This window comes from Oryctolagus cuniculus, chromosome 7 (genome assembly GCF_051225735.1).
Source record: "Oryctolagus cuniculus isolate XC-2025 breed Fujian yellow rabbit chromosome 7, ASM5122573v1, whole genome shotgun sequence".
Classification (NCBI taxonomy): Eukaryota; Metazoa; Chordata; class Mammalia; order Lagomorpha; family Leporidae; genus Oryctolagus; species Oryctolagus cuniculus.
In genome coordinates, this window is record NC_142873.1 from 132,099,218 (window position 1) to 132,119,541 (window position 20,324).

Below are 20,324 nucleotides of genomic sequence, written 5' to 3' on the forward strand. Positions count from 1 at the left end.
AGCATGTGCAAAGGCCCTGTGGCAAAAAGAAGCTGAGGGAGAGGGAAGTGAGGCAGGAGGGGACACGGGAAAGAGACTGGTGTTTGTCTCCAGCAGGAGGCCTGGGAGAGGAGTAAGCAGGACGGCCTGAGGCTGGCTGGAGTCTGGGTTCAAATCTGGAGCAGAGGACATTTGGGGGCACTTGCATGGGGACAGGGACACCCTCGGGACAGGGCGGGTTCCGTGAACGAGAAGCCGGCAGAAGGCCCCAGAGGGGCCGCCATGGCTGCGTGTGCAGCATCATGACAATTCCGTGAGCCTGACGGGGGGTGCGGAGGCCTGGGCCTGCGAGGCGGAAGGTGGGCCCCTGTTGCATTTGGGGGAGTTGGGGCAGTGGCACGTGCTCTCCTGAGCGGCCCCTCGGAGTGTTCCACCCATCACGCACTGCGGGGACCCCTGAACAATCCGGAAACAGGCAGGGCTTTCCCCACGGATCTGCTCCGGCCAAGGCCATGGTGCAGGCACTACCCAGAGGGGCTTGATACCTGGGATGAGGCCATCGTAAGACACACATCCGTGGTCAGATCTGCTGCGTGGCAGGGAGGGCGCACCAGAGCCGAGTCTGTCGCCTTCTCTGTCCACCTGGCTCCTGCCCTGAGAAGTCCACGTCCTGAAAACACCCAGGCCCAGATCAGCCCCGGAGGACTCTGGACAGGCTGCAGCTGGGGGTCCCATTCACCACGCCGGAATCCCTCGAGCTGTCAGGGTGAAGGCTTTCCTGCACCCTGGCTGCCCCACTGAGGCCGAGGCAGCCGCCGAGGGCAGACAGGCAGCAAGGCAGGAGCCCTGAGGCCTCTTCCTCCTGTTGATTGAATAATCTCCGATTTAACGCCTGATTAACTGGTTGGTAGATTTAAAGGTTGTTTAAGGGTCACTTAGCAAACACCCAGCTCTGGCCTAGACACTGGGGGCCGGGCAGAGCAAGGAGACACCCTCACCACCATCGCTCCTGGCACAGGGCTGGGCTGATGTGCTTGAGGCATTTAATCCTCCCGCAAACCTGCCTCTGACAAAGCCTCAGCTAGGGAAAGGCCCACCCCAGCCCGCCAGGCTCAGGGATACGTCCCGGCCCTGCTGTCCGAGGGGCCCAGGTGGGAGATGAAACCGTGCCTCGCTCTCTGCGCTGTTTCCACTCTGCAGGGCTCCCTCCTGGGCCGCTGCAGGCCTGGGACGAGAGGCACCATGTGCTCCTAGCACGTGGCGGTTCAGGGCTCTCCTCCTCGCCCTCCTCCCCCGGGCTCCAGTGGGTTCCTCCCAGACTGAGCCTCATAGCCCTAAGGCCACATGGCTCTGAGACTCACCACCAAACCCCATTTCCTCAAATCCAGAGGACCCTCCAAAGCGCCCTGGCGGATAAAGCTTCGCCTTGGAGAGGGAACACAAGCAAGAAAACAGGACTCAGTGGGACCTGCTTGGCTGGCTTCGAGCAGTGAGGTTCCGTGGGAAGAAGCACTGGGTGTGTAAGTGGGAAATCGGGCCTCGACTTCCCCTCCTGTGGAATGGGGATAATGATGCTTTTCCTCTGCGGGGCTGGGAGCATCGGGTGAGGGGCGGAAGCACTGGTGAAGGGAAAATGCTGGCCCTGGGATCCCACCTGAGATCCCCCACCCCCATCTGGCCTCAGGAGACCCCAGCTGCTCTGCCACACCTGTGTGGCTCTGACGGTCCCTTGTTGCTGTCGCATCCAGCCCGGAAGTCTTTCTCAGCTGGCCGCCTGGGGAGGGGTGTGAGCCCCACTGGAGACAGCACGCGGCCTGGGCAGAGCACTGGGGGTCGGCCAGCCTGGGAGCAGTTGGGCGAACACTGGGTCCTATCTTCCCAGTAACTCTGTCCACAAAACTGAAAATGTGGTCTGGCCTCATCATTTCTGCGTGTGTGTGTGTGTGTGTGTTCCCAGTACATTTCCTCCCAAATTTTAAAACCATACGTAACATCAGGGATATTTAATCCATATGGTTCTGATTCCTTAACACATAAATCATCCGAACGTTGTTCTGCGGGCTCTATCTGTGCATCTCTTTACATAAGTGTTTCACTCACTTTTTTTTTTTAAAGATTTATTTATTTTATTTGAAAAGCAGAGAGACAGAAGCAGAAAGAGAGAGAGAGAGTCTGCTGCTTTCTCACTGTCCCCTGTCTTGTTGGCCCTTCCTGGCTCTCCCACTGATGAACTCCTACCTCCTCTTCAAAACCAGACTCAGAGGTCACCTCCTCCAAGAAGCCTTTCTGGGAAGAGTTGCAGACAAATGGCCCTTCCTCTGCTTTTCTGCTCTGGGACCTAGGGTTGCGGGGTGAGCAAAAGGCACCCCAGCCCTGAATGAAGCACTGCCTGTTTGTCCCAGCGGCTTCCTGGGAAGGTAGAGCAGGCACCACAGATGGCAGCCGCAGGCCTCCCCGGCTTTCCAGTGTGAGATGGGGACAGGAAGGAGAACTGGGATGTCCGGGTGTGGCCCAGCCGCTGGGGGCGTCCGCACGCCAGGGGCCTCTTGGCCACCGCTGACCTGGACACAAGCAGCGTCTGTATGCCTGGCACAGGCTCGTTTCCCTGGCGATTCCAGAAGGAGCGCGTCCCCACCAGCGCTGCCGCTCTGGGGCGGAAGAGCAGATGCTATGGCTAAAATTAGGCTGCTGCCTGCCACTTCATCCAGGCTTCGGCAGGGATCGGTGCCTTACATCTGTTGTGTGTCGTGTGTCATGTGTCATGTGTTGTGTGTCATGTGTCATGGAAGAAGCACAGGGCCCCTGCCTTGCGGACAGCCAAGGGGGCTTTCCCAACCTTGACCTCCTCAGCTCCTCACAAGCCCCCTGAGAGCTGTAGGCTGGGAAAGGGCCTGCCCCTCCCCCTGCCTGGTCCTCCATTCTCCACCCCCCTCCCCTACCCCAGAGCTGCCCCCGTCTGACTTCAGCATGGACCTGTGCAGTGCCATCCCGGCGGTGAGGGTCGGAGCTGTGTCCAACAGACATAGCGAGAAAACAGGTGCAAGGGAGAGACTTAGGTGGGAGCCTGGGAATGTGCGGCTGAAGCCAAGGGGATGGAAATGGGATTGTTACGTTGCCTTCTTTGTTTGCGGTCGTCGCCTCCTCCCACAGCCCCTGACTCTCTGGGAAGAGCAGCCCCCCCGGAAGCCTGCGTGGGAGCCTGCAGCGCTCTCAGGGCAGCTGTCGCCACACAGTTAGACCCTCACTTGGGACTCCCGCATCTCATGTTGGAGTCCCAGTTCAAGTCCCAGCTGCTCCACTTCCCATCACACTTCCAGCTAATGCACCCTGAGAAAGCAGCAGGTGATGGCTCAAGTGCTTGGGCCCCTGCCACTCATGCAGGAGACCCAGATGAAGTTCCTGCTTCTTGGCTTTGGCCTCGCCAAGTCCCAGCTATAGTGGGCATTTAGGGAGCAGACCAGCAAATGGGAAAAAACTCTCTCTCTCTCTCTCTCTTTTTCTCTCTCATTCTGCCTTTCCAGCTGATGAAAATAAATACATACATATTTTAAAAAAAAAATAGTCGCCGTTCTCACAATGGGCTACAAGGCCCTGTGGATACCTGGCACACTTCTACTTCAGGGCTCTTCCTCTGGAACCACTCACTCACTTCTTCACCTGCTCCGTGTGCCTGCCCAAAGGCCAGTCTCCTGTGAGACGCGCCCGAACCGTCCTGTCTGAGGCTCTGACCACCTCGCACCCCTGCCTTCCTGAGTCCCTTCCCTGTCCTACCTTGCTTCCCTAGGACTGTGTCCGGCTAACGTGTTATATAATTTGCTTGTTTATTCTGGTCTTCTTTATGGTCTGTCTCTTTCCTCTAGAATAGACAGTCTGTGGAGGCAGGGAGCTTTGTCCAGCTTGTCCCCTGATGTTCTCCAAGACCCCAGAACAGGGCCCGTGTATTACCAAGCATATGAGTTCCTGGGAGACAGAGGCACCAGGGCCCAGGACAGCATCTTGTCTTTGCTAAACCCTGACTGATGCCCCCAGAGAACAGGGACAGGGGTCCTCTGCCAGGACTCCCTCTAGGTCCTCTCCAGGCCTCCATTTGCCCACCTGATAACTGGGGCTGGTGCTCCCTGTCCTGCCTCTCACAGAGGCCCGGGGCTGACCTGAGGGTCTGGGTGTGATGGTGCCCAGTGCTGTGGAAGGCCACCCTGATCTGCAGGTGTGAGCTCTGCATTTGTTCCCCTGGGATCACCGTGTACCCCTGCATGCTGGGCCCCAGGCTGAGTGCTAGGAGCCCATGGGGGGCTGATGGCGTGGGCCCCTCTGCAGAGACACCCTCCCAGGGGAGTGGGCCAGCTCTGGATGTGAGGAGGTGGAACACGGCCACACATTTCAGGGCGTTGTTTGAGAAATGGGGCTCTGGGAGGGGAGGACGGGTCCCATGGGTGCCCTGGGAATCCACACCCTGGCCATCTGTGTTGCTCAGTGGCCTCCACGGAAACAGAACCTACAGGCAGAGAGAGCCGTTGTCAGGAAGCAGCTCGTCAGCGGGCTCAGGAGCCCGAGGAGCCCCAGGGCCTGCAGTCCCAAAGCTGCGTGCCCATGCCCGGGAGGCCACGGTGGGAGTTCTGGGCTGAGGGCCCGCAGGCCGGAGACCTGAGAGGGGACTTCCTAGACTGAAGACACCTGCACCCCGGCTCTGGCGGGTGGGCGGGGCTGCACCCGTGCTCGGGCTGTGTCCCTCGGCTCTTCAGCTAGCAACAGCACCCTGCTGCCCCTGGCCACTGCTTCCGGCCAAGCACCCTCACACACCCAGAATAGCCCTCCCCCCAATGCCTGGTCCCCTCCCCCACCCCAGTGCAGATGGGATGAGCCTCTACACGCTCCTCCCCAGCCAGACTGCTCCCGGTCCTCTGCCTCCTGTGCCATGGCCTAACTTCCCCTTCCTGGTCTCCCCGGGCCCCTTCCAGCCCTGCCGCCCTTGGGGACATGGCTCTGCTCTCAAGTGCCCCTGAGCCGGCCCTCTGGGAATGGGACGCAGCCAGGTGCCCCAGGACACTTGCTGGGATGCTCATCCCAGCAAGTCAGGCTCAGGGTGGGCTGGAGGGGCAGGTCGCAGGCACGTTAGCAGGAAGGCCCGGGGAAGCTGGTGCTGAATGGGCTGCTCTTGCAGCTGGAAGGTGCAGACAGGGGTGACTGAGTAAGAGCCTGGAATTCCTGGGGGGGCCGATGGAGGCCTCATCTGCACTGCAGGCCAAGCAGCCCCGGGTACTTGTGGCTGGGCCCTGGCTGGGGGCCAGGCAGAGACCCTCAAGGCTCCCCGCAACCTGGTGGGGGCCCTCAGACACTGATCCTTCCAAGCCATGGGTGCTGGGGCAGTATGTGCCAAACAAGGCACAGGAACATTGAGAAGGGGACTCACGGTGAAGCTGATGGTGGGAACAGCTCACGAAAAAAAACGAGGAAAGCAGGACATTTGAAGGCAACCTCATGGGGAGTTCACGAAATAGTCATGAAGAATTAGTAGGGGCGCTGAAGGGAGGAGGGTCAGGGTAGGAGGAGAAGGAAGGGTGTGCCTGGCGGGAAGATCAGCATGCACAAGCCATGGAGCAGGACCGTCCACGTCTTGCTTGGGGACTGGAGAGCCATCCTGCCCAGGCCAGCCCTTCCCTGGCCACACACCCAAGTGGAAGGACTCCACGGCTGCAGGCTGAAGGCTTGGGCTCCTTCTCCTGGCCAGAAAGGCCAGAGCAGTGGCAGTAGGGGCAGAGTCCGAGCAAGCCCACGTGCCTTTGTTGTTAGTAGATAGAGGCTCCTAAAAGAAGCCTTGGAGCCAGGCCCCGCCCCTCCACAGTGCTCTCTCCTTCCCGTGTGTTCTGCATCGTTCACTGCTTTTCCTCACTGTTGCCATGGTTATCTTCATCACGTGCAGGTCCTCTCTGGCTGTCTGATCCAGGACAACCTCGTGCCTGGGACTCCTTCCTGCCCAGCCCGTGCCCACTCTCAGCCCTTTGCCCTAGGCTGGCCACACATGGCAGGTGTCAATCACTGTTGGATGCGAATCACACCAGGGGAGAAGGCTTTGAAGCCAGCCCAGGTTTCCCTGTCCCTCTTGCTTCTCCTCAAACTCCGTCTCTCGTCATCCTCACTACTCTTTACCTGGTGCTCGTGTTTATGGGGTCTCATCTCCTTTCCCTTCCCTCGCTGTATGGCTGTTGGCCAGGATTAAGTCTCATTCACCATAGAATGAGAGCTACAGAGCTTGAGGCAAGGGCATGGGGCTTGTTTCATTGAGCAACTATTACATGCCGGCTTCGGTTCCTGACACTGGAGATGCATTTTCTTCCTTAACGTCGTCAGCTCTCGTTTAGTTCTCCAGTCTCTTCGCTGAGCTGTGTCATCCTCCCCATTTTGTGGCTGGGCGAGCTGAGTTGTAGGGGAGTGAAGACTAGCTATAGCTAGTCAGGACCAGAGCCAGCACCTGCACCCAGGCCCAGGCTGGCACAAAGGCCTTGAAGATTGATGCGCTACTGCCGCACCTGCGCTCCCCGAGCCCCAGGCCGTGTGCAGAGCAAATGTTTGTTGTTGATGCTGATCCAGCAAGTCCTTGGCTTGAGGAAAACCTGTTCTCACCATCACCAGGGGAGCCTGGCTGGACTAATCTTCTGACTTCCCAGAACCAAAGGCCCCGCCTTTTCCACCTGGGACTCACCAGGCCCTGTGAGAGTCCCCAGGACTGCTGGTACAAACCAGAGAAAGACGTCTCAGGGCTGTCACAGGCGGGGTGGGGGGGAAGCAGTCGGTGAGCATGGGGTCAGCCGGCCTCTTAGAGCTGCTGGTCACTGGATGGAATGGCCTGAGGGGCTGGAAGGTGTCTTTTTAGCCTGTTTGGACTCCCTGTGACAGTCCTGGAGCTGGGATGCACAGAAACACAGAATCCAAAATGGCGACAGACACAAGGGACTCCATGCAGCAGGGCACAAGCCAGGACAAGCCCTGGTGAGCTGCGGGCCAGGGACGCCGTCATGAGGCAGGTGGCCTCTGACCTGGCCTGGACAGCTGTGCAGAGCTGGCCCAGCAGATGTGGGTGAGGGGAACAGTGTAGGGCACTGCATGTGCAAAATGTTCTTGTCAGGCTCCGACACGATGCGAGGTTCTCTGCGGTGGGAGTGTGGGGCCCAGAGAGGGAGGGAAGCTTGGGCAGGTACACTGAGGCTCTGTTATTAAAGGCACTAACAGACTGAGTGGTTTGGCTGGACAGGGACCAGGAACAAGCTTGAATCTGTCTGAGAGAGTCTGAGCTGTGTGGGGAATAAATGGAAGGAGCAGGGTAGGCAGAGCACCAGGGAGAAGGCCACTGTCACTTGTTGATGGTGGCGGCCTGAGCTGGGGCAGCTCGGGTTCGAGAAGCACTTTGAGCTTCAGGCTTGGGATGCTGGATGCCACCATGAAGGAGGATGCACCGTACAGGGGGTGCTTGTGGGTCACAACGTGGGCACAAAGTGGCACCTGCCACCGTCTAGCGAACACCTGCCAGGTGCTGGGGCCCAGTTGCAGGAGCAGGTTAAAGCTTCACAGCAGCACTTGGGATGAAGAAGCCAATGTCAATGTCAAGTACAACCCCCCCATCCCCCCAATGTCAGTCAAGTACAATCCCCATCCCCCAATGTCAATGTCAAGTACAATCCCCCATCCCCCCCCAATGTCAATGTCAAGTACAACCCCATCCCCCCCAATGTCAATGTCAAGTACAATCCCCCATCCCCCCCAATGTCAATGTCAAGTACAATCCCCCCATCCCCCCCAATGTCAATGTCAAGTACAACCCCCCCATCCCCCCAATGTCAATGTCAAGCACAATCCCCCATCCCCCCAATGTCAATGTCAAGTACAACCCCCCCATCCCCCCAATGTCAATGTCAAGTACAACCCCCATCCCCCCAATGTCAATGTCAAGTACAATCCCCCCATCCCCCCCATGTCAATGTCAAGTACAATCCCCCCCATCCCCCCAATGTCAATGTCAAGTACAACCCCCATCCCCCCAATGTCAATGTCAAGTACAATCCCCCCATCCCCCCCCAATGTCAATGTCAAGTACAACCCCCATCCCCCAATGTCAATGTCAAGTACAATCCCCCATCCCCCCCAATGTCAATGTCAAGTACAACCCCATCCCCCCCAATGTCAATGTCAAGTACAATCCCCCATCCCCCCCAATGTCAATGTCAAGTACAATCCCCCCATCCCCCCCAATGTCAATGTCAAGTACAACCCCCCCATCCCCCCAATGTCAATGTCAAGCACAATCCCCCATCCCCCCAATGTCAATGTCAAGTACAATCCCCCCCATCCCCCCAATGTCAATGTCAAGTACAACCCCCATCCCCCCAATGTCAATGTCAAGTACAATCCCCCCATCCCCCCCCAATGTCAATGTCAAGTACAACCCCCATCCCCCAATGTCAATGTCAAGTACAACCCCCATCCCCCAATGTCAATGTCAAGTACAATCCCCCATCCCCCCAATGTCAATGTCAAGTACAATCCCCCATCCCCCCCCAATGTCAATGTCAAGTGCAACCCCCCCACCCCCCCCAATGTCAATGTCAAGTACAATCCCCCCACCCCCCAATGTCAATGTCAAGTGCAACCCCCATCCCCCCCAATGTCAATGTCAAGTACAACCCCCCATCCCCCCCAATGTCAATGTCAAGTACAATCCCCCACTCCCCTCCCTGGCACCGCTGTGACACAGTCAATGCAGGGCAGAGTCTGGGTCCACTACGTCTTGTGGCTCCATGGCTTGTGCTGCTGCCCCCGGTCAGGAAGCTGGAAATACAGTTCTCAGGCTGGCAAGAGAGGGGTGGGGCTGAGTCCAGGGGGACCCTAGGGTTATATTCATGAACTTCAGGAATCTCCAGGTCTCTGTCTGGGAAGAGGGGCTCATGTGCACAACGGATCTACAAAGAGGGCAATACACACACACACACACACACACACAGGAAACAACCCACAACAAGTGAGTCCAGGCCATCTTAGCCACGGAGGGCGAGCAGTGAAGAAGGTGTGGTGGTCAGTAGAAGCCTTAAACATGACTAAGCGGGAGGGGATGCAGTTGCTCGGCAGCCCGCCTACCCCGAGAGTGCTCCCAAGATCCTCAGGAACGACAGTGAGTTCCAAAAGTCTGTTGTAATTTTGGTTGTCAGGAGCTGCAAACAAAATTCCACCCAGTGGCAGCCTCCTAGATGGCAGATTAGATGCCAGCCCTGCCATTGGCTCCAATCTCTAGTGCATGATGCTGGCTCTGCAGCAGAACCCACCCAGTGTGTGCACACGTGTGTGTGTGTGTATGTGTGTGTGTGTGTGGCGTTCCCATGGAGACAAGCAAGGAGTGTTCTAGCCTGGGACACCTGGACCACAGTCTTCTGGATTGCAGCCCTGGAAGGGGAGGGAGTCTGAGCTCCCATCTTGTGCGCCCTCCTGTTCTCCATCCTGTGCCTGGCAAATGGCAATGCAGTATTTAGCAAGGTCCCTTAAGAGAATTGTCTACCTGTCAGTCTCCATCCTTGGATGAAGCTTCCAGAATCCAGGCCTGCATGTAGCATGTCCCCAGCACAGGAACAGTGCCTGAGTCACATCTGAGGAATGGAGGAATGTGGGCAGTCCCCCAGGGCCAAGGGCTGGGACTTGATCAAGACCTGGCTCAGGTACCTGTAGGGGATGTGGCTGATAGGAAGGAGCTGGCACCTGGCACCTGCTGCCTTTTAACCTGGGTCCCATCCAGGTGAGAGCTGCCCTGAGCCCTGAGTGCCAGGGTAGGGTGGTGGCATCACAGCAGAGTCGGGTTCAGGCTCTGGCTTCCAAGCAGGGCTACCTCTCCCACCCTGAAGCCAGTGTCCTGGCACCAGAATTGGGATGGGGAACTGGGAGGGGGTCCGTGGCTGACACTCCTAGCCTGGGCCATGGCTACTGCTGCTGTGGCCTGCGTGGCTTGGAGTGTTCAAGGAAATCCAATGTGAGTGTGTCCAGTACAGGGAAGGCCTCTCCATCCCTCCCTTCCACCTGGCTGTGGCCGGTCCAGGACTCTGTGTCTGGGGTGGCATGGAGGTGTCCCAGGCTGCCTGGGGGCTGCGGAGGAGTTTGCTGAGAGAAGGGAGGGGGGAGACAAATCCCAGACCATAGGAAGTCAGGACAGCTGAGAAATCCAAGGAGAGAACGTTGCCCCAGAAGCCCTTCCAGGAAGATGCCTCCAGCCCTCCTCCGGGACGCCCAGTCCAGCCTAGCCGAGAAGGCCTAACCTCAGCCACAGGGGTGACATGAATCACCCTGCCCTCGGTGGTTAGTTTGTCCTTGGATTCACCACCCCGCCCCACGTTTCCAGGATCATTCACTTATAAAAATTGTTTATTTGAAAGGTAGAGCATCAGAGAAAGACAGAGGCAAAGGTGTGGGGGAAGAGAGAGAAATCTATCCACTAATTCACTCCCTAAATGGGCCTGGGTCAGGCTGAAGCCAGGAGCCAGGAACTCCATCCAGATCTCCCACATGGATGGTGGGGGCCCAAGTACTTGGACCATCATCTCCTGCCTTCCCAAACTCATTAGCAGGAAGTAGAGCAGCAGGACTTATGAGGTGCTCCCATATGGGATGCTGGTGTCTCAAGCTTACCTGCCTCCACAACACCAGCCCTGGGATCATTCACTTAAGATTTATTTTATTTATTTGAAAGGTAGAGCAACAGACATAGGGAAAGACAGTGAGAGATCTTCCATTCACTGGTTCACTCCCCAGATGACTGCAACTGCCCAGGCTCAGAACCTGGAACTCCAGCTGGGTCTCTTACATGGGTAGCAGGGGCCTCAGCTCTTGGGCCATCTTCTGCTGCTTTCCCAGGGCATTAACAGGGAGCTGAATTGGAAATGGAGCAGCCGGGACTTGAACTGCACTTGAGCTTAACCTGCTGAAACACAACTCTGGCCCCAGGTTCATTCATATTTTTTTTTAAGATTTATATATTTGAAAGCCAGAGTTACAGAGAGGCAGAGACACAGAGAGAGAGGTCTTCCATTTTCTGGTTCACACCCAGATAGCTGCAAGGGCTGGAACTGTGCCGATAGCAGGAGCCGGGATGATCCAAAGCCAGGAGCCAGGAGCTTCTTCTGGGTCTCCCACATGGGTGCAGGGGCCCAAGGACTTGGGCCATCTTCCACTGTTTCCCAGGCCATAGCAGAGAGCTGGATCAGAAGTGCAGCAGCCGGGACTGGAACTGGCACCCATGTGGCTTTACCTGCTATGCCACAGCACTGGCCCCTTTACTTTTTTTTTTTTTTTTTTTTTTTTTTTGACAGGCAGAGTGGACAGTGAGAGAGAAAGAGAGAGACAAAGAGAAAGGTCTTCCTTTTCCATTGGTTCACCCCCCAATGGCCTCTGCGGCCAGCACACTGCACTGATCTGAAGCCAGGAGCCAGGTGCTTCTCTTGGTCTCCCATGCAGGAGCAGGGCCCAAGCACTTGGGCCATCCTCCACTGCTCTCCCGGGCCACAGCAGAGAGCTGGCCTGGAAGAGGAGCAACCAGGACAGAATCTGGTGCTCCGACCGGGACTAGAACCTGGTGTGCTGGCGCTGCAGGCGGAGGATTAGCCTAGTGAGCCATGGTGCAGGCCTGGCCCCTTTACTTTTAACTTAGTTCTGGGAATAGAGAAAAATCAAGTTGCAAATTTTGGGGTATAGAGAGTAAAGCTGCTGCCTGCAGGACTGCATCCCATATGAGCGCTGGTTTGAGTTCTGGTTGCTCTAATTCCTATACAACTCCTTGCTAATGGCCCTGGGAAAGCAGCGGAAGATGGTTCAAGTCCTCGGGCCCTTGCATCCATGCAGGAGACCCAGAAGAAACTCCTGGCTCCTGGCTTTGGACCAGCCAAGTCCTGCTATTGTGGCCTTTTGGGAAGTGAACCAATGGATGGAAAATCTCGCGCTCTCTCTCAACTCTGCCTTTCAAATACATAAATAAATCTTTAAAAATATGTAAATTTCCCCCACAGTGACCAATCAGGCAGGGCATTTTGGGATAGGGGCGCATCTGTGGAGGTAGGGACTTGGGGTTGCCTGTGGCAGCACAGGAGATTCCAGTGGGGCAGGGCCACCTCAAAGGCGAGGGGATCCCCACCCTGAGCAACAACAAGGCTGTTGTGAGAGTGACAAAGTCACTCCTGAGGATCTACAAATCATAAAAATGAGCCCTCTTACTCTGCCTGGAGCTACTTCCAGCCAAAACTCTGGGGATGGTGGCAGGAGAAGAATGAGAGCAGGGAGCTGCCCGGGGGGGCACCCCACCTGCTGCCCACCAAGGGAGGACCTGTATGAAGGGCAGCAGGAGGGCGGAGGGGACATCTCACATGAAGCCTGTGAAAGACTCCAAGGCCCAAGGAGCGGAGACAGGTGTGTGAGTTGGGGGTGGTGCGCGTGCGCAGGGCGTAGCTGGGCAGAGCACATAGTGGGCTGCAGGAAATGCAGCTGGTGCACAGGCCTTGACAGGGCCCTGCCAGCCCAGGGAGTGTGTGGCCTTCCCTTTGGGAATTCGTCAGAGGGAGGATCACCCCATGAGAGCCGGGATTGGGCCCTGGGAGCTGGTGTACATTGGAGGAGAGGGGTGTGGCTGACCCATGGAACAGCGGGGAGGCTTGGCAACTGGTCAGTGGGATGCAGGCCTGTGCCCAGCTGCAGTCACACCTGCCTTTGCTCCCTGTAACCCCCAGCCCCCAGGAGCGTGGCACCCCTTAGGAAGCTGGGACTTGACAAGGGCCCTCTAGAGCTGGCAGTGTAGGAGGGGCCTGTTTGCAGTGGCAGTGGAGGGAGGGTGAGGCTGGATGAAGGCACAGAGATCTCACTCCAGTCCCAGTTTTAGCACCCCCCTCCCAGCTCCATGACCTCCAGGACAGACAGGCCAGGCTCGAAACAGCCAAACCTAGGTTCAGCCCTGGTTCAGTGAGCAGCCGTGGCTGTGCCTCGGGTTGCTGTCTCTGAAGAGGGCACCAGCCTGGCTCACGTGCGTGGACCACAGTGGCTCAGGCCCAAAGTCCTGGGATCCCGTGGCCTCTGGCTGTCAGGACCTCGGGAAGTCCCGGGGTGCCCCCCAGCCCAGCCCAGGCCGGAACCGGGGAGGCCCGGGCAGGCCCGCCCCGCCCAGCGCTCATTAAAGCGGATTCCCGCCTGGGGAGGAGCGGGCTTCCCGGAGCGGGGCTGGCACCTGGGAGGAAGGCGGCGGCGGCTGGGAGCGAGCACTTGGGGGACGGAGATGGACGCCAGCTGGGCCCTGGTGAGGCCCAGGCGTGGCGCCGCGCGGCAGGGCACCGGCGGCGGCGACCGGGGCTTCCCTGACTGCCCTCCCCGGAGGGCCCGGGAGGAAATGACAGCGCGGGAGCCGGGGCGGCGCCCGGAGTGACACGGCCTGTCACCGCGGAGGCCGCCGCGCAGACCCTGCCCGCGGCCGCCTGGAGCCGGGATTCCCCAGACCCAGGGACCCTCCCCCCGCAGTCGCCGGCCGCGCCCCGGCCCCACCGTGACCCCGGCCGCCGGGGCATCCCAGGGCAGCGGGAAGCTAGGCCGGGAGCAGCGAGGCCGAGAGGGCCGGAGCGGCTCCCCGGGCGGGCGGCGGGGTCCCCAGGCTCGGCGACAGGAAACTCCGGGGAGTGAATGGAAAGAAGTGGGTGGTCCGGCCCCTGCGACTTCCCCTGACATCACTGCCCAAATAAGGAGCTTCCAAGCGGCCGCGGGGCGGCCCGGAGCCGCGCCCGCCGCCGGCGCCCGCCCCGCGCCCACCCCGCGCCGCGTGGGCCGCCAGCAAGCGCCCGGGGCACCGCCGGGCGGAGCCGAGCCGGGCGGAGCCGAGCGCGCGGGCGCTGCCGCGCGGAGGCCGGGCGCGCAGCCCAGTGCAGCCCAGTCCAGCGCGGCGCAGCCGAGCCCGGCGCAGCCCGGCGAGGCGCAGCCCTGCCCGGAGCAGCGGAGCGGCGGAGCGGCGGCCGCCCGCAGGTAAGCAGGGAGCGCCCTCGCGCCGCGCCCTGCCGCGGCCTGGCAGCCCTGGAGCCGGGCACCGCGGAGCGCGCGAGCGGCCGAGGGACTGGCGGGAGCCGGGCTGGTGGAGAGGGCTGGGCGCGGGCGCGTGTGCAGGAGCGCGTCGGTGCCAACTCCCGGGACCCTGGGTGCCTGGGCCCGGGCCCCTCTGAAGGCTGGGATTGCCCGGTGCACACCCTCTCCGTTAGCGCTTCCCTGGCACTACTTCTGTCACCACCGTAGGGTGACACAGGCGTTCCCGCGTTCACACACTTCTCTCGCACACTCCCGCCGGGCACTACCCCATTCGTCTCCAGCGCAGAACCTCACAGGATCCTGTCTCTCGCCTCTCGCTCTCTCCCCGTGGGACCCACACTCGGGGTAGGAACCACAGGGGGATTCTGCAGCCCCAGCTACTCTTCCCCCCACACCGGAGGCCAAGGCAGTCTCCGACCATCAGCCGCGACCTGCCACAGGAGCCTGGGCGCACAGAGTTCGAAGGGCATTGCTCTCGCTCTCCCACCCCCTTCCCCCTGCAGGGAGGCACCTGGCCCTGAGGGCACAGCCTCAGGGGGGCCGTCCCTGCCATCGCCCCGAGGGTGTGGCAGCTGGCCTCCCAGCCTGGGTGTCTCTGGAGGCTTCCTTGGGCTTATCTGGGATCACCCTCCCCAACCCTCCCCTTCTAAAGCAGCGCAGGTGCTCCGGCTCCCTGCAGGAGTGGTGATGACTGCCAATCAGGTGCAGGTGGCAACAGCCTGGGCATCCTCCAGGGGTCTCTGCGCAGTGGCCACAATTGTTTGCCCTTACAGACATACTGTGTTTGTTGACTGTTTGATCAAGGACGTGGGGGAACTGACAGAGCCAAGTTTTGGGTCCATCGCTTAGTGGCTCTAGGCAGACTCCTTAATCTGGTTCAGGCGGGGTGTCCTCAAGGGCTGCTGTTGGGGAGAATTGAGATCCGATTTTGTAAATGTCAACACCTCGCGCAGGTGCCAGTTCCTGCAGTATGGATGCTTTCGGGGCTGGTAGTTCTCATGGCTCCGTTGTGTGACTTAGAACACCATTTTGGTTCCATTATCTTCCCATGCACCCCCCCCCACTCACACACACACACACACACACACACCCACCCCAAAACGGCATTAAAGAGTGTCCCATGGGACTGCTAGCAGCTTCCTCAAAGCTGCCCCACAGTGAGGGTTTCCCTGTTCAACAAAGTCTGGCAAATTCTGCAGGCTCATGTATTTCCCTGTTGGCCAATCCATGCTGGCAGGTTAAAGGCTCTGAGAAGTCCTGCAATGAAGGATCCTGTTTACCTTTATGAAACCCAGCGCCTGTCTGGTGAGCTCTGGGGCCCTTGTGAAGTCACACAGGAAACGGTGCTTCAGGGGTTACCCAGAGAGTCACCATGCGGCGCTGCATGGTGGCAGCCAGGCTCTGATAACCAACTTCTGGTCGCCTTCTTTCAGTGGAGGGAAAGCAGAAGGCCAGAGCAGGTCACACAGCTAAGCGGTGGCCCAAGACCAGCCGGTGCTAAGTGGCACAATAAGGAGCAGAACCCAGACTCCACATCCAGTGCTCCCGGCTCCTTGAGTTACACCCAGGGGCTGAGCGTTCTCCCCTAGAGCCAGCATGGCTGCTTCAGTGGCTTCCCTGCAGGTGTATTTGAAAAGCAGACTTAATGATGGATTCCTGAATGAATGAAGTGGTGGTTGTATGCCTACTGTGTGTCATTTGTTCCTGAAACTTCAGCACGCAGTCTAATCACATGTGTAACTCCCCGGCGAAGAGCTCAGTAATGGTACCACAGCCATCATACACACACGTGTGTACTCCTAAACACTAAGCCACCCACTTCTATGTGCAAATCACACACTTGCTCCTTCACACTGTCACACGGGCCAGCACACTTAACTCTATGCACCCATTCACACATACGTGCACACACACATCCCTACACACACATCTGCTTCCACACATGCACACTGCAACTCCTGCAAACTTTCATGCAGGCTCACACACTCAATCCTATACATTCACACACACACACACGCCTGCTCCTGCACAAACTCCTGCACCCATCCATTCCTACACATACATTAATCCATCCTGCACGAGCTTATACACTCGATCCTATAAACTTGTTCACACGCTGCTGCTCCTACACTGGCACACACACACATACCTCCTGTGTGCTAGGCTGCAGACAAGAAGCACTCATGGCAATGGGCATGTGCCCCTGTCCCCAGGTCCCCAGAGCACTAACTTCCCAAAGTGAGTACTGGGCACGTGGGCGACCCTCAAATGGCCAATCCAATGCTTCATTCCCTCGGTGTCTCCCAGTCCCTTCCACCTGCTGCCATGTTTGCTGATACTGGTCCACTGTTGTTTGGCTGCACATGATGGGACAGCTGCAGCTCCAGCTGCTACTGGGCTGCTTTAGTCAGTTGTCAGCGCGTTGTGAAGGCATGGCCCCCTGCACCGTGCAGGACGCCTGGCTCCAAGGACAGGTTTAGGAAGCCGTCAGGGAAGGAGAGGCTGCTGGCTGCAGGATGGCTGCCACCCAGGTCAGCACAGGGGGCTCCACTGAGCAGCTTGCGGAGTACCTGCTGGGCTCAGGCAGTGTCCTAGGGCTTTTGCATTCCAGTGGGAAGGGACATATGAATACCAACGGACAAGACACAGCTAATTAGTGATGCTCATTATGGAGAAGCTCAAACAAGGCCTTGAAGAAGGGCACAGAGGAATGGGGAGGCTACGCCAGGGACCCAGGGAGGTCTCTTATCCTGAGAGCTGAATCACCAGAAAGTGATCACTCTGGGAAGCTTCAGAAAAGGAACACGCCAGGCAGAAGAGCAGGTGCAAAGGCCCTGCAGCAGCAATGAGCTGGACTAAGGGACAGTGAAGAGGCCACACTTGAGTGTGTGCCAATTCCCTTGCCGCTCGTTGGAGGGGCACCTGCTGGTGTTGGACCTGGGGCCTGACCATCGTCCTGGTTCAACCAGTAAGTCCAAACTTGCTGCATGCTGCACTTTACTTGCTGTATGCTGCCCTCCCCATCCTGTCTACCCCACCCCTGTGAGTAAAGAGAGGGTTGTGCTCCTAGGGCCCCCGCGCTCTGCCATTAAGCAGTTCAATGCTCCGTTCACAGGAGGCTCAAGACAGTCCAGGTGGTCCATCTGGAAAGACCGGGAATTCGTTGTGCTGCTTTCATTATTAATAACCATGATGTCATGCATCTGTGTGATTCTTGATCAGCGGCAAAGCACTCTCCCCTATTATCCCCTTCACTCTGTGGGCTCGTCTGCCAAGTGGTGGGGGGAGGGCGGACGCTGTCACACGCTGCTGCAGGCTCACCCAGGCCACCTCACCATCCCGACCCCGGCTTCCTCAGCTGCTGAGCTGCTTCGAGCATCTATTTTCTGCTATGACAACGAAGTACCTGAGGCCGGGCAACGTTGTCAGCCAGCGGGGGCCTGCTGAGCTCACAGCTGTAGAGGCTGGAAGTTCAGCGAGCCCAGTGATGGCCCTGGGCAGGGCCCCCTCATGTGCGTTCTCGTAAATGACATCCCAGTGGCAGGAGTGTGAGTGGGAGCGAGAGACTGCATCCCAAGACAGGTAGCCATGAGAACCTGGGGATGGACCACCAGAACCTCCTAAATCCCGTCCAAGGGCAGTGCCTCCAGTGACCTAAGCACCTTCCATTAGGCTCCACCTCTTAAAGGTCCCACTACCTCAACATAGCCACACCAAGAACCAAGCATCCAACACTTGGACCCTAGGGGGGCACACACTCACACCATAGCCCCACCACCGTCGTTGGGTCCTCAGGACCATGACTGCCTAAGGCTCTTGGTAGGGTGCAGTGAGAACCTGCATGCCAAGGGCCAGGCGTGGAATAGGCAGGCAGCTAGTAACTGTCACCTCCCAGGTTACAGACGGGAGACTCACAGCTAAGTATGGTTGTAACTTTTTTGTCTTCTTCTGTCTCCCCGGTCTTCCCAGCCTGGGGCTCTGGGCACATAGCAGTAGGCTTTTAATAGCTGTTGTGTTGAGTTGGTTTGCCCAAGGTTGCACAGCTAACAAAGGGCAGAGCTAGGGCTCAAACCCAGGATGCTGGGCTCCAGCTTGGCCATTGTGGGACTCAGCGCTGTGCTCCAAGGAGACTCCAGGCATGTCTGGTGTCGCACTGCTCGGGAAAGATCGCTGTGATGGACAAAGACAATTCCTGCACCCCATCTGCGGGTGCTCACAATTACTACCGCTTTGTGGAGAATCCTAGAACTCTCAGGGATTCTGAGTCTGATTTTCTTTGTAAAGCGACAGAGGAATGTCTTTTTTATTTTTTTATTTTTATTTTTTGACAGGCAGAGTGGACAGTGAGAGAGAGAGACAGAGAGAAAGGTCTTCCTTTGCTGTTGGTTCACCCTCCAATGGCCGCCGCGGCCAGCACACCTCACTGATCCGAAGCCAGGAGCCAGGTGCTTATCCTGGTCTCCCATGGGGTGCAGGGCCCAAGTTCTTGGGCCATCCTCCACTGCACTCCCAGGCCATAGCAGAGAGCTGGCCTAGAAGAGGGGCAACTGGGACAGAATCCGGCGCCCCGACTGGGACTAGAACCTGGTGTGCTGGCACCGCAAGGCGGAGGATTAGCCTATTGAGCCGCAGCGCCGGCCCAGAGGAATGTCTTAAGAAACACGTTGGAACCTTCCAGAAGAGGGTGAGAGATACAAGAAAAATGGTCTCCTGTGAGCAGCAGTTGTGAGCCCTGGGAGGCTGTGGCTGTTGCCCGAGGGGTTGACAGAAGAGTTTATGTGTGATTTAGGCTCTGAGCACAGGAAAGAGTGTCCAGGTGCTAGACGTTCCACCTGGGAATGAGCAGCCCACCTGGTGGTACCAGGAAGTCAGGCGGGCCTTGCTGTCTGTCCTGAGCCGTGGCTTGCCCTGGGCCAGCAGCAGCTGCCCCGTGGGCACGGGAGCTGTGGAATTCCGCAGATCTGTGTGTGTGTCTCCAAAGACTGGTAGCTTGGCAAAGCCTCAGTGTCCTCTCCTGCCAGCGGGAGTGCTCTCACTGACCTTCAGGGAGACCGTATGGAGTACGGTCAGATATGTTATTCCATACCCATGCCTGGGACAGTAAGAACGAAGCTGCTTCCGTTGTTATGGTGAAGAATGAATGGTAGTGATAAAAACTGTTATATTTGTGAATTGACTGCCACCAACAGGATCTATCTAGTGGGCAGATTTGCCCCCAATGCCAGCCTCCGGAAAGAGGGTATATTCCTTGTCATAAACGTCCCTTGGGCCACAGGATTCCCAGCGCCACCATCTTCCTACTGCACAGCTCTAGCTGTGGGCGGGGGGAGGTGGGGCTGAGGGCTGACGGGGGACCAGGACCATCCCTGCCCACATGGACAGCCCAGCGGGCTCGGAGAGAGATGTGATGCTTGGAGGCCCGTGTTGAGTTCAGGCTGGTGCCCCCCGGTCTCCCACTCTTGAGGATGATGTGTGGGCAGCTGGGAGGTAAACACCTGCTTTGTGGGAGTCCCAGGAGGTGGAGCGTCTTGTCTCGCTGTCGTTCATTCACATATTTCACAGTGCATGGAGCCCTTCCCTGGGCTCGGCTCTGGGCTAAGCGCTGGGAGGGGGGCTGTGTTCTCCAGCAGCCCAGAGTCTGACAGATCCAGCCACCCATGCGCACACGGCCTCAGGCCAGTTGCATGTCCTCTCCAGCTCTCAGCTTCCTCATCTGTAGAATGGGCTCATTCTGGCCACTTCACCAGAGGAACATTCAGCTGTTTTAGGGATCCAGCCCTTTCTGGAGAGCTGTCTAGGTTTCTAGATGCTGTGGTTGGGCAGAGAGAACAGACCTCCGTTGCTAGCCGGAACTCGGCTCGTGCTGACTCCGCCGCTCGCTGTGCGATTGGCCACACGTGTCTGTGTTTCCTCTTCCTCTCTTATAAAATGTGGTTCTAACACCTCCGTCGCAGGACACCGTGAGGGTTAGCTGAGCCGAGAGCTAAAGTCCCTGGCTCGCAGCCAGTGCTCCTCCCGTTTCCTTTCTGTCTGGTGTGCAGCTCTGCTCGCTTGCAGATTGCTGCCTTTGGAGAATCAATGCAAGCCATTGCTGCCCCGGGTTCAAATCACCAGGAATGGGCAGGTACAGGCAGGCAGGCAGATTGGTGTTCGGCAGAGGAGGCACATGCGTGCAGGGGACCTGCCGGTGTGGCGAATGGGGCCTGGAGGCAGAGCCGGGGGTCGTGACTTCTGTTCCTGGACCTGCGACCAAGCCCCCGTGTGGCATC

The 20,324-nt window shown here is 58.2% G+C and overlaps 1 protein-coding gene across 8 annotated transcripts in view; it reads left to right on the forward strand.

Moving 5' to 3' along the window:
- The window catches only part of HIVEP3 (HIVEP zinc finger 3), a 487,717-nt gene that overhangs the window by 342,810 nt on the left and 124,583 nt on the right, over positions 1-20,324 (forward strand). Inside the window, exon 1 of one of the 8 annotated variants that reach the window (XM_089300865.1) lies at positions 13,226-13,998. The exons of the other annotated variants lie outside the window; for them this stretch is intronic. The gene's annotated coding sequence lies outside the window, so the exon portion shown is untranslated. Of the gene's footprint in view, positions 1-13,225; positions 13,999-20,324 lie in introns of those variants that run through there. 8 annotated transcript variants of the gene reach the window in all.